The sequence below is a fragment of the Chiloscyllium plagiosum genome, unplaced genomic scaffold, assembly GCF_037043375.1.
Source record: "Chiloscyllium plagiosum isolate Xiang-an unplaced genomic scaffold, Cpla_swu_hap1 HiC_scaffold_4, whole genome shotgun sequence".
Lineage (NCBI taxonomy): Eukaryota > Metazoa > Chordata > Chondrichthyes > Orectolobiformes > Hemiscylliidae > Chiloscyllium > Chiloscyllium plagiosum.
In genome coordinates this window covers 56,341,493-56,367,004 of record NW_028270142.1, presented here as the reverse complement: position 1 = coordinate 56,367,004, position 25,512 = coordinate 56,341,493, and the positions used below count along the sequence as shown (strand labels likewise).

Sequence of the window (25,512 nt, the reverse complement as noted above, 5' to 3'; positions counted from 1 at the left end):
GCTAGGCGGCCTGGCCATCCTGAACAGCCCTGTCGTGTGCAGGCTAGGTGGCCTGGCCATCCTGAATAGCCCTGTCGTGTGCAGGCTAGGTGGCCTGGCCATCCTGAATAGCCCTGTCGTGTGCAGGCTAGGTGGCCTGGCCATCCTGAATAGCCCTGTCGTGTGCAGGCTAGGCGGCCTGGCCATCCTGAATAGCCCTGTCTTGTGCAGGCTAGGTGGCCTGGCCATCCTGAATAGCCCTGTCGTGTGCAGGCTAGGCGGCCTGGCCATCCTGAATAGCCCTGTCGTGTGCAGGCTAGGTGGCCTGGCCATCCTGAATAGCCCTGTCGTGTGCAGGCTAGGTGGCCTGGCCATCCTGAACAGCCTGTCTTGTGCAGGCTAGGTGGCCTGGCCATCCTGAATAGCCCTGTCTTGTGCAGGCTAGGTGGCCTGGCCATCCTGAATAGCCCTGTCTTGTGCAGGCTAGGTGCCCTGCCATCCTGAATAGCCCTGTCTTGTGCAGGCTAGGTGCCCTGCCATCCTGAATAGCCCTGTCTTGTGCAGGCTAGGTGCCCTGCCATCCTGAATAGCCCTGTCGTGTGCAGGTTAGGTGGCATGGCCATAGTTGATGCTGGGTTAGGTGGATAAGAGGCTTTTTTTTTAAACGCAGTGTGGCTCACACGTGAAATGAACTTCTGAGCAAGTGGTGAATGTAGGTGCAATTACAACATTTAAAGACACTTGGATAAATACATGAATAGGAAAGGTTTGGAGGGATTTGGGCCAAGTGCAGGTTGGTGGGATTTGTTTAGTTTGGGATTATGTTCTGCATGAACAGGTTGGACTGAAAGGTCTGTTGCCATGCTGCATGACTCTATGGTGAGATGCTTTTTGGACAATCGGTGCAAATTCTATGGGCTGAGTGGCTTCTTCTGCACGGTATGGAATTCTGTGAACAGTCGTAAACTCACTTCGGATTTCTCAATACATTTCCAACTCCAGCTTGCCCAGCTCTTCACAAAGCTCCTGTCATACCTTGGACAGTTCACTTTTACGTTCACCAATGTGTTTGTTGGAACAGTTCCATTTCCCTCTAAATCCTTTCCCTGCTAAATCCTTTCCCTCAATCACTATTCTGGCGATGAGAGTGGCTGGAGACAAAAAGGTCTGAAAAGATTTTGTGGCAATAAACTGCGTCATTAAAGCACTCTTTATGATCTGTGTTGAATGCAAATGCTTCCAGAGCACTTCACACGGGTTGAATTATTAGACTTCAAGTGGGTAGAAATATTTGTGTTCCCTTTGTGTGCCTACTATAGCCATCAAGACTGCAGGTCATTGAGTTTGCATCAAACTATCAAAGGCATTTCAACACATATGCATTACATTGCTTTGGGCAGTAATTTATAAACAACTTCAGGTCAAAAGAAAAATCACGGCACACATTCCACACATACAAGGGTAAACGGGTAGTTAATACTGGAAAGAAGCTATCATTTAATGACTCTGCACTTGCTAGTAATTTAATTACTGAATTTGTTCACCCATTAACTACTGCAGACTGGAATCTCTGGGCTGACAAACCTTTGAACATCATCTGATACACCAGGAATTGCAAAAGCTACCATGACATGAATGCAATTGGCCTCATGTCTGTATTCTAAATGTGGGGAAAGAGCACTGACTGGACTGGTCTATAGAGAACTGTCATGGGTTCAATGGGCAGAGTGACCTCCTTCACTGCCATAATGACTGTTATCTACGAGATCACTTTGCTTTCATCGCCTTGCTTCAGCTCCTTGAGGCTGTTTGGTATATATAGGAATGCAGATGGAATATGTAAGGCAAACTACTCCTTCCTCTCTCTGTACGGTCACCCTGGAAGATCTTTGACGGTTATTCTTGGCCGCCCACTTTCTGTTCCTTGATAAGCTGTCAGATTTATTTCATTGATCTGAATGGGAACTTATTTGGCAGAAATTGGCCTTCTCTATCACAACACTTCATTTCAAAACCACTTCATTGGCTGTAAACAGCTTTAACACATCCCAAAAGCATAAAAAGTGCAACACATATGCAAGTCTTTATTTTCTTTTTGTTTGATAGTCCATCATTTTGCCAAATCTCTCTCACTGTGGGAGTTACCAGAGTGCAGAGTAAGGAAATCTTGCAGCAATTACATAGGGATTTGGTATGACCCTTTAAGTACAGTTTACCAAAGGGGTAACATATACTGGTTTTCGAGATGGCAGTAGGATCGGTTCAACCAGATCAATTCCTGTGCAGATGCCGTTGACCTACAAAGAACAATGGAGTGGGATAGTTCTCCACTCTGGAGTTTCGATGGCAGGAAGGTGGTCTCATTGAAACCTGTACCATTCTTCGAGGGCGTGACAGGCTAGGTCCTGAGTAGCTGTTTCTCTTGGCTGGAGAATCCAGAACCAGGGATCATGGACACAGGACAAGCAGTCGGCCATCTTCTTACTTCAAGGGCATATCTTTGGAATTCTCAGCTTCTGACTGTATTCACAAATAAGTCTGATTAATCTCTGGACACTAGAGAATACAAGGGAAGGGCAGGAAAATTGAGTTAAAACAATAAATCGGCAGCAATCGTGGTGATTGCACAGAGAAGGCTAGAGAGACCAATATGGTCTGTCCCTGCTCCTGTACTACCTATTCTTATTATAGGGCTCAAATGCAGTGATCCAAGTTGTTCACAGCATATACATTCTAACACTTAGCTCCAGAAGGCAGCAGAAGTGAACTTTTAGGGAACTGAAAACAGCTTCAGCCAATGTGTACCTAGATTAGGTCCCCTACAGTGTGGAAACAGGCCCTTTGGCCCAACAAGTCCACACAAACCCTCCGAAGAGTAACCCACCCAGACCCATTCCTTTACATTTACCCCTGACTAATGCACCTAACACTACGGGCCATTTAGCATGGCCAATTCACCTAAGCTGAACATCTTTGGACTGTGGGAGAAAACCCATGCAGACACGGGGAGAACGTACAAACTCCACACAGACAGCTACCAGAGGCAGGAATTGAATGCAGGTCCCTGGCACTGTGAAGCAAAAGTGCTAGCCACTGAGCCACCGTGCCGCCGTCCTGTTTCTCCAGAGACTACAGAGCTGTCATCTCTTCTCAACTATGCGGGCAGACTTCCATACGTAATGTTACCTTGGTTCGTAGGGACCTCTCACAGCCAGTACCTAGAGGACGGATTATACTTGTGCTGTTCTCCAAATGGGAACCAGTGCTATCGTATGTCATCTCTTCTCAGCTATGCGGGCAGACTTCCATACGTAACGTTACCTTGGTTCGTAGGGACCTCTCACGGCCAGTACCTAGAGGAGGGATTATACTTGTGCTGTTGTCCACAAAGATCCCCCCTCCACCCTCACAGAAAAGGGTTCTGTTAAACAAATCATGCCAAAATGAAATAAATGTTGACAGTGCAGTCAAACACACAGCAGCCATTTTTGACTTAAGATCCTATAAACGGCAAAGAGGTTCATTTGCTGGTGTTGCAAGCCAAGGGGCTAGCCTGATAGAATCTTTAACACTCATCTACACATGAAGATAAGGAATTCACTTAAAACTGCATCCAGTTTAAGGGCCTAAATAATAAGCACACCAACAAAGCGAAGTAAGGATGGTCTGCAGCAGTGATGCTGAAAGCGCATCTACAGACAGAGAGAGCTTTTGCGTGGTTCGGAGGTTGGTTCAAAACATGCAGCTCTCCAATATATAAGAGAACAGGCCAGAATGCTCACCATCACCACTGGGGTGATGCTACACAACACATGTGAGCTACGAGGTGTCGTACACATAGAAGTGCAAGTTTTAAAAGTAAGATTGATGCAATGTTGCTACAACACACAACAGGGTGTTTGAATTTTCAACACTCAAGCGGGTGAAAACAAAGAGGTGGGACCAGTTCAACGGAGCTCCTAACATGGGACCAAACCCCTCTCCAGTTTGGATCCAGACACCATTCAAGTCTTATTCAATGTTGCATCATTCTTCCCATAAATTCTCATAAGTGTTCGCTCTCACAATCAAATGCAGGATGGTTAGGAACTGGAAGTGAGCCACAGACAAACGTTTTCAGGAACCTCGGGGTTATGGGATCTTCTGGGGAAGGGGAGGTGTGGGGGAAGCTGCAACTGTAAGTTCTCTCAAGTGGGCCAGAATGACACTGACCTCTCAGGGTAGGAGGAGCACAAAGGGCAGAGTGTATGGTCTAAATCTGATGTGCTTTTGGCCTGTAAAAGGGTATTGTATCTGATGTGGCACTGCTTACACAATCTGTTGAACATTTCTCAGACCTCTTGTGTCTGGCTAATATTAAGTTAATAGAATACAGCAGACTGTAGTATGCGCTCATGAGTGAGTCATGCTTCAAGAGATCAGAGGCAGGTTGGACTCTGCAATTTTTATATAGTCAGGTGACATGCTGTAGTAATGCTGATATCACGAGCATTTCCCTTAAAGGTATACTGACATAATAACCGTGAGACACAATACAAGACTCACCAATGAAGAAAGATGGCTTGAAGTTGCATGAGAATTGACCGCATTTGACATCATCATCAAAAAAACAGGTCAGTGATTCAGCAGAGAAGGTAGAAAACTTGAAACGTAACTATGGCTGAGACCAAAATTAAAATAGATATGCAATCTGAATTTCTCAATTAAGGACAGTGAACAATGGCATTTGATTGCTGGATTTTATAGAATGGAATGATTTAGATGAAATGAAGGCCAAAGCCTTCTAAAACAATGGTTCTAAAGTGGATAACTTACATGCAGTGCAACAGTTATATTCAGGTCTGGTAGTGAGTTTGCAGACGACACCAAAATTGGAGGCGTACTGGACAGTGAAGGTGGCTACCTCAGGAAACAAAGGGATCTTGATCAGATGGACCGATGAGTGGCAGATGGCAGTTTAATTTAGATGAATGTGAGGTGCTGCATTTTGGAAAGGCAAATCAGGGCAAGACTGATACACTTAATGGTAAGGTCCTGTGGAGTGTTGCTGAACAAAGAGACCTTGGAGTGCAGGTTCACGGTTCCTTGAAAGTGGAGTCCCACGTAGATAGGATAGGATAGTTGGGAGAAAGTGGGGACTGCAGATGCTGGAGATCAGACTTGAGAGGTTGATTCTCCTGCTCCTCAGATGCTGCCTCACCGGCTGTGCTTTTTCAGCAACACACTCTTGACTGGAATAGTTGGGAGGCCATGTTGTGGCTGTGTAAGGCTTGGGTTAGGCCAATTTTGGAATACTGCATTCAGTTCCGGTCTCCCTTTGTAGGAAGGATGTTATGCAACTTGAAAGGGTGCAGAAAAGATTTACAAGGATGTTGCCAGAGTTTGAGCTTTTGGGAGAGGCTGAATAGGGGCTGGGGTTATTTTCCCTGTAGCGTCAGAGATTGAGAGATGACCTAAACGAAGTTTATAAAATCATGAGGGACCTGGATAGGGTGAATAGCCAAGATGATCTCCCCAGGGTAGGGGAGTCCAGAACTCAAGGGCATAGGTTTAAGGTGAGAGGGAAATGATATAAAAGGGACCAAAGGGGCAACTTTTTCACGCAGAGGGTGGTGCATCTATGAAATGAGCAGCCAGAGGAAGTGGTGGAGGCCGGTACAATTACATCATTTAAAAGGTAGCTGTATGGATACATGACTGGGAAGGGTTTCGAGGGTTATGGGACAAGTGCTAGCAAATGGGACTAGATTAATTTAGAATATCTGGTTGGACTGGATAAATTGGACTGAAGGGTCTGTTTCCATGGTGTACAGCTCTATGACTCTAAGTTGGATCAAAATCACCTTTCTTTGCTCAATCTGAGTTTTAGAATGATATTAAGACACAGAATCAAGACTTGTCAATCTATGCCAGATAAGCTCCAAGATCAAAATATTGCCAATTGGTAAAGACATGGCCTCTATTCAAACAGAGAATTGCCCACCGGCTGCGACATCCACCGGCTGTGACACTGCTGAATTCAATCTAAACAAAAACCTGATGCGAAACAACAGAATGATCCAATAAACCCACTAAACACAAATGAGCAAGACTGAGAAAAATATTTTGAAGTTGTCTCATTTCATTTTATTTCACATTTCCTTCCTCGTCATAAACAAAATGTTCTTAATCCTGTGGGTGATAAATGTCATTTTGATTCTGTATGATTTGTTATAATTCCTGGAAGTGTTGATCCAGCTCCCTTACTGTCACAGGGGCAATCCGGATCCTGGGAATGATGGGACCACAATGCACTACGTCAAAATAATTGAACAGGGCTCAAGCAACGCGAGTGCCAAGTTGAAGTGCTTCAGCAAAATGCTCGGACTTGGCAAAATTCAACACAGCAGCAGCTGAAACAGCAGAATTGGCTGGGGCAAGCCAGGCTGCACTCTGACTACAATCTTATGCATACAATAGACTGGAAATATCCAACCATATCCTGGAAATGATGGATAACCCCAACACATGCAGCCATTCCATGAGGATTGCATTTCTTTTCAGAAAAAGAAGACAACTGCATCTTTTGACCTTCTGTGTTGCACTGTTGAGAAGTTGCCTTCAATTATATAAAGAATAAAAGACACACAAACGGGCTATTCGGCCCAACTAGCCTCAGCCATGTTTCACTTGAGCCTCCTCCGATCTTGCCTCAAGGGAATCTACCACCGTAACCTCTACTCCTTTCTTTCCCAAACACTTGCTCAGCTTCCGCTTAAATGTATCGATACTATTCGCTTCAGCCCTCTCTGTGATAGTGAGTTCCATTTTCTCAGCACCCTTTGTATAAAGAAGTTTCTTCTGAATTCCCTCTTGGTGACTACCTTATGCAGACTGCCTCTAACTATTCGCTTCCCCACAAAGGAGAGCATTTCCCCTCTGCATTCACTTGATCAAAACCATATTATTTTAGAATTGTGCCTCCAACAGAAGTGACAATTTCTCACACCCTTGTGTGATTCCCCTGTAGATACGGAGCGGAGGCTATTTTGATGTCGCTACTCCCGACAAAGCCAGCACACACACCCTGTGCCTGGTGTCTTGTTAACGCAGCTAAAACATAGCACAAGTCAGGGATGAAATCAGACGAGTGTGTTCAGTTAGCTTGCTTCTTGCAAAACTAGTATGAAGGTGCTATTATTAGCAACTTTCATTTACTATGGAGAAGTGTCCAAGAACAATCAGTCGGGTTCCTAACTTCTTTCAGAAAAATAAATTTCTGGATTATATTGATTTTGGATGGCTTCACCCAATCATTTTCCCTCATCGTTCCCCTCATATAGTAGACAGAGGTTCATGAGTGTTGATTGTTCTTTCGTATCTTATCCTTGTGCCTGTGATTAAAACTAGTCTTGACATTGAACAATGAAGGCAGGCTGATTGCTCAGTTGACGTAAGGGAACAATCGTCCACTTGAGACAGTCGAGGTTCTGGCAGCAGCCACTGTGTTGACGGCAGGGTTTCACATTTCAGCAGTGTGACCAAATCAAGGTGAACGCGCACAACAGAAATGGGGAACCGTGTGGTTTGAAGGATGCAATTGTGGAAGGTTTCAGACCGAAGGCACGCAATTAATGAGCCGCAGAATGGGCGGAGGGTGGCAGTGGGAGTACAGGGCGTTTCATACATCTCTACTGTGCTCATTTCGCAAGAGTTGAACTAGGAACCATCACTGGCTCAGTTCCCACGTATGCTTTCTGTGCTGCTGTGTGTCATTTAAAGGCTCTTAAACCATAAAACTGAAAATGGGGTAGAGAGGGTCAGAAGACTGGTCCTTACTAAGACTGCATTGAAGCAGCGCTCCCTGCAAAAGCTGTCAATTTTGTAAATGCATTCACAGTTCCCTGTCACACCCCATGCACAGGCAGGGGGCCAAGATGAATCTGTGGTTTAACTAAGCTCCCTGCAACTCATTTCCTTCTTGGAAGCATCATTAACTGGATCATCACTTTTCCAACTCTTTCATCACACATTATATAGACTTTATTTCTCCAGAGGATGGGGGGTGGGCGGGCACAAAGTGATTTTTGCAGAGAGGACATTCTGGGAAAGAAGGTCACTAATTTCTTAGCCCCCTATGTATGGAACGCAATCGGAAAAATTAAAATCCACAATCAGAAACGGGAAGGGATTTTGTAAAATAACGACTGTCAACTGCAAACATTTTTCACCAAGTTATGAGTTTAAAAAAAGTCACAGGTCATGGCTTGTAAAATAAACATTTCCATCATCAACAGTAAGTATCTTGTTAGGTGCCTGAGGAGTTGCTGTATGTATGTATAAACCCCCTTTAATCTATTAACACATCTAAACGGTCAGCTATTGGACAATGTGATAGTAATTCCCACATGGAGATGATAGAGAACAGTTGATCTAACTATTGTTAACGAGGTCGTTTTTAGGGACTATAATGAAGGGGAGAGGTAGTGACACAGAGATTTAGGGAAACAATTGCAGATCTTAGGAACTTGCTAGTTGAAGACATAACCACCACTGGTAGAGTGAACAAAAATACTTGAGATCAGAATTGGAGGAGCATGGAGGCCTCAGAAAGTGGTCGAACTGGAGCAGATTAGAAGGTGCAAGCTCACTGAGACATCTTTAAACAACAGGAAAGCACAAGAGGCAGGTCAAACAGCTCCCCGCCCGGAAGGCGATCCACCCAGCTAAGAAGCAATAGAAGCTTAAGTTTATTCAAAATGGGATTTGTACTTTTGCCCAATGCCTCCTTTCTATGTTAAAGGTGATCGCAATGCTGAGACAATTTGAAGCCAATGTGTTTTCATTTATGCTCCAAACTAAACCATCTACTCTTTGCTTGATGTTGCAAAAGCAGGAGTCAGTGTGTGATTCAACTGTGGGTTTTGAGACAAGGTGACTCAGCACTTTCACCCAGATTCTGACCACAAGTTTTCTCTACCTCCCTGTCACGAGTTTGGAGGAGAGCCTGCATTCTGCAAAGTCACCGTTCTCACAAAAACAACAAAAGGGCCATGGCAGTCAGGTCATTCAGATGTGGGTCGAAAGTATGGCGCTGGGAAAGCACAGCAGGTCAGGCAGCATCCGAGGAGCAGGAGAACATTAACTTTTCAGGCATAAGCCCTTCACCAAGACAATGAAAGGCTTATGCCCGAAACTTTGATTCGCTTGCTCCTCGGATGCTGCCTGACCTGTTGTGCTTTTTCAGCAGCACACTCTCAACTCTGAACTCCAGCATCTGTAGTCCTCACTCGGATGTGGATGAAGGTTTTGAAACTGGATTGGAGACGACAGAATATTCAGCACAGAAAGCCATTCAGCCTGTTGTGCCCATGTCAGCTGTTCAACTGGAGCCATCTATTGTAGTCAGTTACTGGAGCTAACTGTCTTAAAATTTTCAATCTGTATCCCCTTCCAAGGTGTGAAAAGGGAATCTGAAACCATTGTGTTTGACACTTTGTCAATGAATGCTGTTAGATTGTTGAGATCTCTACAGTTCTCCAGAAGAGGAAAAGCTGCCATCTTTACCTTGTGCGGCCTACATGGCATTCAAATCTCATACTCAGGGTAGATTCTTGGTTCCCTTTAAGTGGCACAATTTCTAGAAACAGTTTTTAACAGTTTGATAAGGTAAAAAGATCACTTTCTGAAAATGAGAGGTGAGGAATGTGGCCTTCATAAATGTAAAAACATCTCAACCCTTCTTTCATTTCAATGTGTGATGTAGAATGTCATTTCTTGGATGCAGTCAACAGTTGAATTTAAGGTTCATCCTCAGCCCTGTGAGGAAACAGTGGTGTGCCTTCCTGAGTCCTTGTGTTGGCTGCATTCTCAAAGAAGCTGTTTGCTAGGCAATCCAGGAACTGAATTCCATCACAATGAGGAGATGGCCAAGACACAATGGAGACTAATGATGTTTTCATAAGGTCTGATATGCTAGTTCACTAGTTAGCAGAGCTCTCAGTACTGGGAAGTGCACTGCAGTAAATAACTATTTTTGAGATGGATTTTTATATCAGTAAGACGATCGAGGGTTATGGGGAAAAGGTATACAAGTTGTGGATTATCAGATCAGCCATCATCATCATATTGAATGGTAGAGCAGACACGATGGGCTGAATGGCCTATATGTCCTATGGTCACTGTGGTCACAGGGTGTGATGTTAAACTTAGGGCACAGGTGATGACTGCTTTGACTGGATAGTGCTCAAACCATGATTGAAATGGGATGTTGATGGGTTGTGCTTGTATTTACTGCTGGATTGCAAGTTATCATTCTTCACTGGAAGTGACAATGTCCAGAAGAACCCTCTGAACCTTTTGTTGTGGAATACGTAACCCCGAGCAGGAACCTAATGTTTTAGTTGTCGTTTAATGATGTAGCTGCTCAAGATTAGTGTCAAGGTCATAACATTCCCACATTCTAAAGGAAGAAATGTGTGGAATGTCAAAAAGGACGATTAGGTGGTGACCAAATAGATTTGTGATAGATACAGTTAAAAAGGCTTCTGGAGGAAGAGAATTGGGTGGAATGGTACAAGGCTGGAGGTCCCAAACAAGAGGTGAAGCTATTGATGTTACTGCTGTGGTAAAGGCAAGGGAAGATGGGAGAAGAAAGCGGAATGCAGGTGCTGGAGAGAGACTTTGCAGGACAAAAAGAGGTTACAGTAATAAAGAAGGGCTAGGCCAAAGGATTTAAACTATCAGAATTTTTAACGACATTACATCAAGTTTGCTTCACAAAAACAGGTCAATTGGATCACTCGGTCCGTTCCAGTATTTATAAGCACATAACATCCATGATCCCCACTTTCGAACATGAGTCTTATCCAATTCCCATGGATGCGACTCACCACAAACGCTCCATGTGGGGCATGCCACATATTGTGCCTATTGTCACAACCTGACAGGATGCAGGAGTCGGGAACCAGTGTGCATGTGAAAAGAATGATGGTTGAGCAAGACCAATTGCTGAAGAGAATTACAGGCAGAGTTCTCTATGAACAAGCAGAGAGATGGAAACCTGGAGTAAATGCAAGTGACATGCATTTCCTCTGGTAGGGTGCAACTCATGGTTTTACAGATTACAGATTACATTACAGTGTGGAAACAGGCCCTTCGGCCCAACAAGTCCACACCGACCCGCCGAAGCGCAACCCACCCATACCCCTACATTTACCCCTTACCTAACACTACGGCAATTTAGCATGGCCAATTCACCTGACCTGCACATCTTTGGACTGTGGGAGGAAACCGGAGCACCCGGAGGAAACCCACGCAGACACGGTGAGAACGTGCAAACTCCACACAGTCAGTTGCCTGAGGCGGGAATTGAACCCAGGTCTCTGGCGCTGTGAAGCAGCAGTGCTAACCACTGTGCCACCCACTAACTATGATGGCCACAGGTCTTCAGTATTTGACACTGAATGCAGAACTGTGCTCCACATTTTCCACCCAATATTTGGACTTGGATAAACCCACTGATTTCAAATCTGCTGCTAAGATATCATCAAGTGACAGTGAAGCAGATACCATCCCTACAGCTTCCAACAGCAGGTCCTCAGACAGTTCATGAGCCCTGCCTGATGCATCCCTTTCTGGAATGCTGGAAATACTCAGATCAATTACAATAGTCCCATTGCAACAGCCACAATCATATGAGCTGCACAGAATTCACCATGTTGCCTATTTATCTGTTGTGACTCCGGGGATTTTTTTTATTGACTTATTTCAGCTCAGTCATGCATGAATTGTAGGGGGAGCATATTCCCGGCTGCTATTTATAGTAAGCTTGTCAACAGCTGCTTCGAACACATTTACAAATCCCCTTTCAGTTCTGAAGAGGAGGTATAACAGACTTGAAACATTAATGGTTTCTCTCTTCACAGAAGCTGTCAGACCTGCTGAGTTTCTCCAGCATTCTGTGTTTGTTTCAGATTTCTAACATCCACAGTATTTGGCCATTTGATTTTTATTTCTCATTTTACAAATTCTTTTCCAGTTGCGAACATCTGTAAGACTCTCCAATGAAAGACAGCGTGGGACAAGATGGCGTCAGGTAATCTCCTTTGCTAACTGCCATAGAATTTTCCTACAGTGTGGAAGCAGTCCATTTGGTCCATCAAATCTACACTGACTCTCCGAAGAGTGTCGCACCCAGATTCAACCCCTACCCTATCCCTGTAAAACTGCATTTCCCATGGCTAATCCACCTAGCCTGTACATCCCTGGACACTGTGGACATGTTGGCAGTGCCAATCCACCTAACCTCTTTGGACTGTAGGAGGAAACTGGAGCACCCAGACGAAACCCACGCAGCAATGTGGCAATGCATCTCGGTGCAGTGTTGTGGTCACCATTTGGTAACGTCTAGCCTGGTTTGAAAGCTTCTAGGAGACTGGTAGCCCTCCCTTGCAGTGCCACTGGACGGTTTTGCTTCTTTTAAAAGGAACGATGGCTGAGTCAGGTCACCAATGCACTGTAAACAATTTGCAATGCCAGGCTATGACTGCTGTGGCTCCATCTGGGGAGAAAGAACTTCTCCCTCCAGAACTCAGCACAGCGAAAGAGGCACGAGTACAGAGTGCTGTTAAAAACAGCACAGGATGGAGCAGGAGTCCTGTGATGCAGGGTGAAAAATATCCAAGTAACAAGCCTCCCTTGTGAACCCTTCCCTTGATGTTGCAGCTGCTTCACTCGTACAAGTGCAGGATAAAGAAACGCAACTAGCCAGTGGCGTTATGTTTCACTTTAACAGCTCCAGTTTGATGGCAGATGATACAATTCTTCCCAGAATAAAACACCAGGCAGGTTTAATAAACCAGTGACAGAAAGCCCCATCCAAAATGACTGCAGTATTCTAATAAACAGAAGGCTGAAACCGAGAAACCACAACTGAGAAAACATCCATGTTGAAAGATGGAACGGTAGCAAAAGCTACAATACCAAGGGATTAGCTTGACCAACAATTTACAGCTCATTTTAGGATTGAAATCCAACTTAACAGTATTTTCAAGATGCTCTACTCCGTCAGTTCCGCAATCCATCGATTGTAGGGGGTTTGTGTATGTGTGTGTGTACACAGAGTATTCTTTCCATTGCTGAAGGGGAAAGAGTGTGGCAGAAGAAAGATAATTCTCAAACGTCTTTGACCCATGGATTCAAAATGCCAATTCTAAGATGATGACCAAACCCACACCTTCGGTTTCATGTCACCAGACGGATTGTCTCCCAGTGTTCAACACTCCTCTGAATTGCATCATTTCAAATTTTGGTTAGCTTTTCAAAGAAAGATTTTTTACAAAATGAGGTTTACAGTATTTTCTTTCTGGAGATGTAGACATGTTAAACCAGATTTCACCCACTCAGCCTCCTAAAACATTGGGGTCAATCTTGCATGACAATACACCAGCGATCTGTTTGAGCCTTCCTTTTCCTGCTTTGGAAATAGAAACTGAGAGACTGTGAATCCAGTATTGTCCATTTTATATTCTAGCTCGAGGTTCAAGTCTATACTTCCAGCCTCATTCTCAAAACCATTGTATGGAGGTGTTGGACTGGGGTGGACAAGGTCAGAAGTCACATGACAGCAGGTTATCATCCAACAGGTTTATTTTGGAGCATAGCTCCTTCTTCAGATGCAGTGGCGCTCAGAGCACTGTCAACCAAGGAAAAGGCAAGGGAAGATGGATCTACTTCAAACTGTAATAACTGAGATGTACACATACACAATATGATGGGGCGGCACAGTGGCTCAGTGGTTAGCACTGCTGCCTCACAGGGTCCGAGGTTCAATTCCAGCCTCGGGTGACTGTGTGGAGTTTGCACATTCTCCCTGTGTCTGCGTGGGTTTCCTTCGGGTGCTCCGGTTTCCTCCCACAGTCCAAAGGTGTGCAGGTCAGGTGAATTGGCCATGCTAAATTGCCCATAGTGTTAGGTGCATTAGTCAGAGGGAAATGGGTCTGGGTGGGTTACTCTTTGGAGGGTCGGTGTGGACTGGTTGGGCCGAAGGGCCTGTTTCCACACTGTAGGGAACCTAATCTAATCTAGCCACAGTAGAGATTTCCAGAGACGTGCATGTCCAGTCAGCGTTCAAAGCAGCAACCTCCGTTGAAACACGCTGGGTCCTCAAATATTAAAAACAGTCAACAGAATGTTGAACCCAACTTGTTCTAGCACCTTGACAACAGCAGCATATGCCCGATTATTTGATTATCACTATACTTCATGATACAAGGAAAATGAATGTCATTCTTCCAAAAAGTACCCAAATTTACTAAAGCTGGACTGCAAAACACAGGGGCGGCACAGTGGTTAGCACTGCTGCCTCATAGCGCTAGAGACCTGGGTTCAATTCCCGCCTCAGGTGACTCTCTGTATGGAGTTTGCACATTCTCCCCGTATCTGCATGGGTTTCCTCCGGGTGCTCTCGTTTCCTCCCACAATCCAAAAATGTGCCGGTTAGGTGAATTGGCCATGCTAAATTGCCCGTAGTGTTAGGTGAAGGGGTAAATATAGGGGAATGGGTCTGGGGGGTTGCGCTTTGGCGGTTCGGTGTGGACTTGTTGGGCCGAAGGGCCTGTTTCCACACTGTAAGTAATCTAATCTAAGTGTGTAAGACACAATCTCACTGGATCAATGGAATACTGCAAGGAAACAAAAAGCCACTGTCATTTAGAGGTCAGCATTGAGCAACAATCTTCAATAAACAAAACAGAAACAAATATTTCCAATTATTATCTAACACAATGGATGAGAAAATTTAAGCGCAAACGAATAACAATTATCAACTGTGTCTGGATCCTGAACCCACAGATATTTTCTTGAGCAGTGGGGAGAAAGGCGAAGTCACCAGTCTTTTACGTTTTCACAGAGATGACTCTTTAAATGGCATGAAGACAGGATCTATCTCCAAGACTGATGGGTCCTCAGAGCTAGAGGATTCACAAAGTCACGCTACATGGAGACTTTGGGTGAAGGAGGGAAACGAAAGAAAGACAGTGAGAGAGAGCCTGTTGGGAAGCCGATTGGAAAATCACAGTTGGTCTCCTTTAGACACCCTCGCCATGGCCCTGAGGATGCCCACTTGTTTCGATGTCCCCTGGTGGTGGGCAGTCCTGCTGAGCTGTGAACCTACCTCAGGTACAATGGCTAGAGTTAGGAACAGGGCTGGGAGACTCACTGGAAACTGCTTTCTCTGCCCACCTCCAATCTGGGCCCCCATTGTCTCCAAAAAAATATAACCCACACTATCAGTTGTGATTCCAGTTCATGTTTATATTGGCTTTTGGCCTCAGTGGTTGCTTGCCTTTAAAAACTTCCTGTGATTCAATCGGGCATTACTCATGCATATATAATTCAGGGATGTACAAACTTCCAGCAATCCAAGAGAACACTGAATTCCTGGAAGCTGCGATCATCTATTATATATAGATACAACAATTTACTTTCTACATTTTCTTCACTTATCAGAAGTACTCAGCAAATCATTAGTAAGGACTTTCCTCTTGAAGGCTTGTCCCAAGCCCTGACCATTATGGAACAACGGGAGGCCATTTTGTCCCGACAGCCTGTTCCACCATTCTATTAGATCACTGGCTGACTGTAAATCCTTTGTTCCATTCCTTTACTAACTTACCCCAAAAAGAAAAAATGCATTTGATACTCATTCCTTCATCCTCAACGAGGAGATTTCTCCTTTTGTCGCTCACCAGCTGTACCTCTCAAGTATTCTTTTACTTTGTTGACAATATTCTTTTGTGTTTCTTTTTGTAGAATTCGGGTTTTTTTAAAAAAATGTCATACAGTTCAGAAACAGACCCTTCATTCCAACTCGTCCATGCCGATCCAAAACCCAAACTAAACTTGTCCCACCTGCCTGTACTTGGTCGATAGCCCTCCAAACCTTTCCTATTCATGAACTTTATGCCTTTTAAATGTTATAAATGTGCCCACATCACCACTTCCTCTGGAAACTCGTGCCACACATGAACCAGTCTCTGTAAAAGAAAACTGGCCCGATGTTTTAAATCTTTCTCTTCTCACCTTAAACAAAATGCGCCCTAATCTTGAAATAACTCACCCCAGGGAAAAGCCACCTGCTGTTCACCTTATCTATACCCCTCATGATATTATAAACTGCCAAGTTCGTCCATCAATTTCCTATGCTCTGGAGGAAAAACATCTTTATCCAGCCTCGCCATTCCCAGGAACATCGTGGTAAATCTTTTCTGAACCTTCTCCAGCTTCATAATATCCTTCCTATAACAGGATGGCCAGAACTGGACATAATACTCTAGAACAGAGCTCATCAATGTCTTGTAAATTTCAACATGAAGTCCCAACTCCTACAATCCAAGCTCCAAACAGTGGAGGTAAGCGTGCTAAACACCCTTTTAGTCACTCTGTCTACACATGATGCAAACTTCAAAGAATTATGTACCTGAACCCCTAGGTCTCTCTGTTCTACAACACTATCCAAGGCTCTACCTTTAATTGTAGAAGTCCTGCTAATTTATTTTAAAACCAAAATGCAACACTTCGCATTTATCCAAATTAAACTCCACCGGCCACTCCTCAGCCCATTGACCCAACTGATCAGATCACTTTGTAATCTTAGAAACCACCTTCACTGCCTACTCTATCACCAATTTTGGGGTCATCGCAAACTTACCAACTATCCCTCCTGTATTCTCATCTAAATCATTTATATAAATGACGGAACAAAAGTGGACCTAGCACCAATCTTCCTCACCAGTTACTTCTTCACACAAGACCTTTTAGCTTTTCTGATTCTCTTTGTTTCATGTTGTCCCTATTGCATAGGAGACACCTGACAATATGTCATATGCCTCTTTCGTAAGTCTCATGTTAAATTGAGAGGGCTGTAGGAAAAGGACATCAGTGCCGGTAGCTTCAAGATAATCTTTGGGGTCACTTATTAGTATACGAAGAATAACAAAAGGCAAGGAAATGTGTGGCTAGACAGTTGTTGCAGGAGAGAGAGAAAAAAAGAGAGAGAGAGGCTAAATATCTGGGACAGCAGCAGTCTGTACACCCCCACTTGATTTCTGGAACAACAGCAAGTCATTCATTCTTAAAATATTATTACTTCCCGCATTCCATTTTGCCATATCTACACTTCTTTCGCTGTCTCATTTCATTTATTTTGGCAATCCATAAACTTCCCTTCTCTTCCATCAACGTCACCCAAATGGGCTCTGTTTTTGTACCATGTCGAATGTCAGCAATAGGAGTGTTGCGCATGCCCTTAGCTATATTTATTCTTCAACCTGCACCACAATCACCAGATTAACCAGGCTTTATCCTGTTACTGAGGGATAAACTGGCTGCCATGTTGGTCGACATAGCAGCAACAACCACAAAATTAACTCTGCGATTGTAAGAAATGCCCTGAGAAAGTCAACACAGAAACAAAGTTGTTCTTTGTTTTACTCATCATTCTTTGGTTGCAATGGAATCACTGACTAACAAGAGACCATCCTACATAGTGCTGGTTATTTTATACTCCAAAATGCTTATATTAAATTTCTGTCCTTGAGAAGTAAGTACACTATACTGTCCAACTCCTCATAACAACTGTCAAGTTGAACACTGTTAGACAAAAGTGCATACTATTGAAGCTATTCAGTTTGCACACATCAGGATCAAAGTCACAAGAATGCCAAATCTAAAGGGCACAACAATTTACACCAGACATGAAAAGGGTGCTTAGTGAAGGATGAAAAACCTTTGACAGCATGAATCTTTTTTTCACCAATATTGTACTACCAAGAGACTACATGTTAAAATAGCTAATCTGCTTAAATCCATTGTATACTGAATGCCCTTGCATGTACGTTAACTCAAATCTGTCCATGCCTGTTTGGCAAAATTACTCTTTTTAATATCTTCTCTTGCTAATCTGTTCTTAACTACTTTCCTGTTTTGCTCTCATCTGCCTTCCACTCCTTGCTTCCTGCTGTTATTCAGCATCCTGCTATGAAAGAAATAATGCCATGAAATCACTAACTACTCTCATAGCAAAGTCACTGATGATGTCCCCCTGTACAGAGTACTCCTGCCCCAGAACTGCTTGCAACGCCCCAGAAATTTAACCTCTCCCTCTCCTGCACCAACTCCCCAGCCACACATTTTCTTGCCTCTTCCTATTCTGTTTACACTAATAAGTGACACTAAGGGTTAGCTTGAAGCTACTGGCATCGATGTGCTGTTCCAAAAGCATTCTGTAAATCTCTCAAATGCCCTTTCCAGCATTTCAGCTTTATTCACCACTGCCCGGGCCATCACTTCCTCACTCATCTCAAATATCCATTAGCAGCCACTTCAATATAGCTTTTACCCAGCAGGCATTACATTAATTATGAATCATTGTCACATCTAAAAGAGCGGGCCAACACCACTGACAGTGCTGTGTTCCCCTCACCATTGCACTGTCCGCCTAGATATATAAAGTCTGACAACAGCTACTTTGCACTTTGAGTACATTTTTAGGGTCACGTCACTCAAGGTTAATCTGCTGCTGAGGCCAACCTCCACTCTGTTGGATTCCTCACTCCACTTAATCTCTTGTTGCTCAATCTCTTACTTCAGATTGAATCCATACCTTCCAACTTTTACAACAACCCAAACGAGTGAAGGATACGCTCAATTACATATCTCGAATGCCCTCAGTCCATCTACAACGCAAAAGAAAAAAAGTGCACAAAACAAGCCCAAGGGAAAAGACTTTTTTCTCAGATGCAGTGACAGAGTCACCCTTGTATACAGCAGATTCATATTTTAGTCAATTCTCCTGCATAAAACTATGCATTCTTGTTAGTTTTAGGAGATTTAGGTCAGATGCATTCCTATTTCATATTTCCAGACTCTCTCCTTCTAAGGGAAAAAAAAATAAGCATTTCCATACTGTCACCAAAACGCCCTGGCACATAAAGTAAAATGTAAACAATACAAGCCACGATATACGAAAAATGTGGCTGTAAACTTCTTGCCTGGTGAAAGAGTCAGGGATGCACGTGCAGAAAATTCTAAGCTGTCAGACTGGGGGTGGGGATACAATGTATTAATCCAGTCTTATAATTTGCCAAAACTTCCAGTTTGCCCCTCCGCACCTAGCTCTATTTAAACGTGTAAAAGCCTCTCCTCCAGGTTATAATAAAACAGTGGCCATTGCATGCAGTCAAATATGTTCCAGGATTCTTAACAAAAGTGCTATACTAAATTTTCTCATGTCTCGCTTTCCTGTCAAGTTGTTGAAGATACAGCAAAGTCTTTATTACCTGGCACTTATGGGATGAGGAGTGTAATGATTGATCAAGAGGTTTACATAATAACACAATGAGTGATAAAAGCATAATGCGGGGCCATACGCACTACCGTTATACTTTATTTACAGCATTAAATCACTTAAATAATAACATAAGTAGAACATACCGGCTGAGAGCCTTCTGACTCGCACCCTCAACTGACTACTCAGATATTGCAGACATTGCATTAATATAGCAAACTTACAGTATTTGAGGTGTGTAATATTTGCCAGTTTACCAAGATTGCTGCTTCATAAGAAGCCAGTTAAAACAAAGTTTGCCGCAGATGGGTATTGCTCCCTCATCTGAAGCAATATACCAACAGATTCCCCACAGGGAATGGACCCTGGAGCATTCAACACAGTGGAGATGAATTGTTTAGCTCCGAGTCCTCACAGGACTAAGTTAAACGTGGCAAGCTACTGTGATGATGTGGATACAGTTTCGGGAAAGATGAGAAGTGATAAAGACAAGTCACTTGTGGGAGTGTCATACAGACTCCTTAACTGTAACCACATGGTAAAGTGGAAAATAAAGGAAGAACGAAGGAAAGCTTCTCAGAAAGGCACAGAAATAAATTAGCAAATATTTGAATCTACATTTTGACAGGAAAGCTCAAAATCCCAAATGGACAGAGAGTCTAGATGAAGAGTTCATAGAAAACTTGTGACATAGTTCCTTAAAAGTTGGCCAGAGAGTAGTTTATACTCGTCCTGGTATTGTGCAATCCGATAGAATTAATGGTCTCAGAATGAAGCCCTAGACATCAGTGACCATAAAATAACTAAATTTTGCATTCAGTTTTAGAGAGGGGGGGGGACTGGGTTCCCAGACTAGCACATAAAATTTAAATAAGGGCGACTATTAGAGCATGAAAAGAATTGGTGAAAGCAAGTTGTAAAATTAGGTTAAGGGATACATCAACAGAGATGCTGTGGCAGACGTTTATGGGGATATTTCAGAATAAAGAATAGATGCATTCTAAACAGGAAAGAAAATCTGAGGGCCACCCGCTATCCATAATTAACTAAAAATGTTCAACATAATATCTAACTTAAAGTACTTTAAAGGTGACAGGTCAATCAAAATGAATAAAGAGGGAAAAGTTAGACTATGAAAGAAGGCTAGCCAAATGTACAAAATCAGATAGTACAAGTTTCAATAAATATTTCACAAAGTGAATCCAATTTTGTAGACAGCGAATCTGGAGAATTAACAACTGTAAGAAAATGGCAGATGAATTGAATAGGAATGTTGCATCAGCCTTCACTAGAGATGACATAAGTAACATCATAGAATCAACTATAAATCAGGAAGTGGAAGGGAGGAAGGAACTCAGGTAAATTACAATCACCAGAGAAGTGGCGCCGAGAAAATTACTGGAGCTGACAAGTCCTGATGGACTTCATGCTGGGTCTTAATGAAATGGCTGGTGACACAGTTTATGTATTGATTTGATTTTCCAAAAGTTCCTTGCTTTCAGGGAAATTCCATTAGCTACTCCATTATTCAGCAAAGGAAAGAGACAGACAGCGGAAATCTACAGGTCAGTTCCTCCTCTGGCATAGGAAGAATGCTAGAAACTGTAACTGAATAAATTAAAGCAGGGCACTTGGATAATTAGTCAAGAGCCAACATGACTTTGGGAAAGGGAAATCATGTTTCACTAATTTATTGGTTTTCTTTGAGGAAGTAACATGCTGTGAATAAAGGAAACCAGTGTTGAGATTTCCAGAAATATTAATGGTTACTGTGGAAAGTAAAAGTTAACATCAGGGATAACATTTTGACATGGATAGATGACTGGCAGGCTAACTTGAGTGAATGGGTCTTTTTCAGGTTTGCACACTGCTCATTACATTTTGCCAAGTGCTGGGATCTCAATGGTTATATATATAGCTTGAAAGAGGGACAAAAATCATGCTGATGACACAAAGATTAGTATAGTAAGTAGTGAAGAGGGCAAAAGGATGATGCAGGGGGACATAGATAGGCCGAGTGAGCAAAGATCTGACCAATGGAACAGAATGTGAATTTGTCCATTTTTCACAGCAAAGATTAAACAATATTTGCAAATAGTGAGGTTGTGGAGCTCCGAGATACAGAAAGATCTGGGTATCTCTAAGTGATTCAAAGTTAATATGCGAGTACAGAAAGTGAATGGTAGCGCTCATCGAAGCATATTGTTTATCACCAGGAGAACTGAATACAAAAGTAGGAAATTATGCTTTGTTTATACAAGAAACAACCGAGACCACATGTGAAATACATTGTGCCAGTTTGATCACATTATTTAAGGAAGGGTGGAAATGCATTTGGAAGCAGTTCAGGGAAGGTTTAGCAGATTAATACCCTGGAATGGGTAGGCTGTCTTATGAGGTAAGTTTGGACAGGCTAGTGTGGAGTTCATCAGAGTAAGAGAAGACTTGATTGAAACATACAAGATCCTAAGGAGTCTTGAAAGGGTCAAAGTGGAGTTGATGGTTTCTCTTGTGGGACAAGTCATAACTAGAGATCATTGCTTAAAAATACGAGGTCACCCATTTAAAATAGTGATTAGGCAAATTAATTATTTTTCTCAGAGGGCCCTAAGTCTTTGGAACTGTCTTCCTGAGAGGTGCTGGAAGCAGCATCCTAGAATACCTTCAAGGCAGAGATGGAGAGATTCTTATTAAGCAAAGGGGTTGCGGGATTATCGGGTGGTGGGGAAGGTGGATTTGAAGTCCCAATCAGATCAAATGAGATCTGAGTAAGGGCCTGAATGATCTATTCCTCTTTCTTCTTTCAATGTTCATATATCGTAAGTCAAAAAAACTGCAGATGCTGGAATCCAAAAGTGGACAAACAGGAGGATGGAAGAATACAGTCTCGGTATTAACCCTTCCTCAGGACTGAAGGGATGGCTTCCCCACCTCCTGATTCTGCCTGGCTTGCTGTGTCATTCCAGCCTGCTGTTTGTCGATTTCATATGTCATGACTGTGTTTGGGGAGAGGGAGTCACAAGACCGACAGGATTCCTCAGCTGCAATGAAAGGTCGTCGACCAGAAAAGTTAGCTCTGCTTCTCTCTCTCTGCAGACACTGTCCAACCTGATAGGTATTGTCTGCTTTTATTTCTGATTTCCAGCATCTGCAGTATTCTGCTTTCGTGCTGCTGTTGCTCAAGGCTCAGGCATTGTTTGAGGAGCAGAGATGCTGTGAATAGCAAGGGCCCCATTCCATTTGGCCCGACAGCTCAGCAAACTCAGCCTTCTTGGCCGTTCGATAAGATCATGTCTGACGTTTGGCTCAACTCCACATTCCCGCCCACTCTTCTTCCAATGACTCAGAGACATCCATGTAGTTTTATCTGTCAATTGCCTCACCATAGACTGCCTCTAAGCCCTTCTAATTATTACTGTCAGTCTTCTAGCAGCATGCAGGGTGATGAGCTAAGATGGTTTTTTTTAAATAATGTCAGCTGAGATCCATCACTTCATTACGACTTATCATTTAGCTAAAGAAGAGTGGAGCCGATTCAAGGATTAATTCCTGCACGACCCACCCTCAGTCGAACCCCTCTTCCCATCCTTTTGAGCAAATGACACCCACCCATCGGCATCTCTACTGGTTAATCACATTCCATCATATTTCTGGAGACAGGAATGACACTACATTCCTGCAGATAAAGGGGATAACCAGCTCAAAGGGGCAGTTCTGGCTACGACTAAATCGATCTCACGCACCTGGTAATCGGTGATGCTGCTGCACAGCAATAACAGTAAAATGGAAGTCTAAGTGTCACAGAGCTGGGCACAGCAAGAATGGAAGACTGAAGGAAATAAAAGAGGCACATTAGCACCTGTCAGATTGAAAACTAATTCTCATGTCGTAACTTCAAAAACATTGCACCCATGTCCTTTTATAGAACATTTATTGGGGTTCTCCCACCTCGCTTGGCTGCTTAAGGCAGTGCACAGCAGAGGTATATTAAACCACGAAGTCCCCAGATTTGAGCGATGATCTGTACTGACATTGGCTTGACCAGACTGCAGGTCCCCTCTATTCTTCTCTACCAGCCCCCACCATAAAAGCACATGCACGCAAGTGCCAGGCAAGGCCATGACCAGCTTTTACTTGACTTGCCTCTGCACAATTAAATGCAGCAGCAACACTACTGCCAAGGTCAAGTGGACAAGGCGAGTTGCAAAATTAGACTGTTCTCTGAGTTAACATTTCAAGAAAGGATGAGGAAAAATAAACTGGCAAAAGAAAAAGCAAATGCAGTGCAAAATGGCTTCCTCCCTTCAAATAAAGGCCAGTGGAATAAGCCATAATGTTTGTCAAAATTGCTGAGGTTACTGACACTCACAGGATTTAGGCACTACTTGGCAAGCATCTTTGGATGAGTGATAGTCTGCGATTAGTTCATGTCAGACACACAGACTTCTCCATAAACTGTATGAAAATAATCATGGCCACAACCAGTTCTCCACACAAATACAATAGTCAGCATGAAGTCCCTATATCTGTATTCTAGGTATGGGCTAAACTCAACACAGAAAGTGAGGGCTGAGTCATTTCAGCATCACTGTCCCCTTGAATGGTCTAACAGATGCTAATTATAATCAAACAACCTCTGGCACTCAAAATGAACTTAAAATATGTTCCTTCAGATTTTAATAATTAAATTTTTAAAATTTCCATGATTCTATTTCTGTCCCTCAAAATAGGATGATTCTTCAGTTCTCTCTCTCAATGGTTTGGCATTGAATTTATTACTCAAATTGAAAGTTTCTCATTCAGAGTCTAAAGGGTCATAATAAGCATGGCAATCCGATGGATGAGGGACCAACAGGGATTCATTTTGTCTCCAGTGTGTTTATCCCACTGTCTACATATGTAACTCATGGATCCCTGATCTCCTCTTACGCTGGAGATTCCACATGGTTCTGTGGAAGGGTCACCAGGCAGGAAATGTTAACTCTGCTTTCTCTCCACAGGTGTTGCCAGACCTGCTGGCTTTCTCCAGCAATTTGTTTCTGTCAGGTTTCCATCATCCGCAGTTCATTGTTTCATATCACCTCAATAGGATAAGATGGGACGTTTTGACTCAAATCCTAGTGAAAATAAGCAAAGCAAACACACCAGTCCACCCTTCTCAAAAACTCTCCAACTCAGTCAGAGACGCGAGGATGGGACTGCGAGGATGATGGCACACTGTTAGAAATGGAAGAAGGAACATTATTATCCACCCAACTGGTGCATAACTGAACTCAGGTGGTGGGGTGGTGTTTCTATTTGTTGTTGATGCCTGAGGAATAATTGTACAAACACTTGCCCTTACATAGAGTAATGCCTGCCGGTAGGGTTGATCAGAAATACAGACAAGCACACCCTGCAAATCTCTGTCCCGTGTTTTTTCCAAAACTGAATCTCTGCAGAGAATATCTGGAATTTCCAGATGAAATTAAGGAGGAGTGAAAATTTGTAAAGTTTCTCAGCTGCAAAGAGTGTGGAAGGTGTCCCATTCCCTGACCGTAAAATCTCAGCAACAGAAACAGGACAAAGGCAGAGGGCCAATAACCAGTGATCTCCCCATTGTCTCTTTGCTGTTTGCAGTCAGTTTGTTGACGTGCACGATTCCTTTAATATTACCGCTATGTTGGTCACAAGCACCTCTTAAAGGGACGACAGAGGGTGGTACGTTTATGGAACAAGCTGCCAGAAGTAGTGGTGGAGGTGAGTACAATCACAACATTTAAAAAAAAACATTTGGACAGGTATGTGGATAGGAAAGGTTTAGAAGAATATGGGCCAAACGCAGGCAAATAGATCTAGTTCAGCTCAGGAAACTTGGTCGGCATGGATGAGTCGGGCCGAAGAACCTGGTTCCGTGCTGCACACCTCTAAGACTCTAATTACAGATAGGTGATGCCTGTCCCCTGTAATGGTATATCTGCTCATGCTGAGTGACTGTGCAACTTATGAGGGTGTGGTGTCAGTAGTTAATGCAGGTGGTTACACATATTTCCAAACTTGTCCGAACACTGATTCAACTGACCTGGGTTAAAAGTGCAGCTTGGACAAAGGCAAAGGAACTCTCCACTTTAATCAGTTTTGAGTGAAACTATCTCAGTCCAAAACGGCATCTCACTCCTTGCCTGCAGCACAATTCATTGCCTTGCCAAAGAAGGATTCCAGATACA

General features: G+C 43.3%; 2 long non-coding RNA genes across 7 annotated transcripts in view; one reads left to right on the top strand and one right to left on the bottom strand.

Annotated features, from left to right (window-relative positions):
* Positions 1-25,512, bottom strand: part of LOC122549174 (uncharacterized) — a 232,466-nt gene that overhangs the window by 79,070 nt on the left and 127,884 nt on the right. The window lies entirely within an intron of this gene.
* On the top strand, positions 4,541-12,478 carry LOC148150152 (uncharacterized). Its single transcript, XR_015756838.1, has 3 exons — positions 4,541-4,592; positions 6,234-6,775; positions 11,999-12,478. It is a non-coding gene; the product is annotated as an uncharacterized LOC148150152 (long non-coding RNA).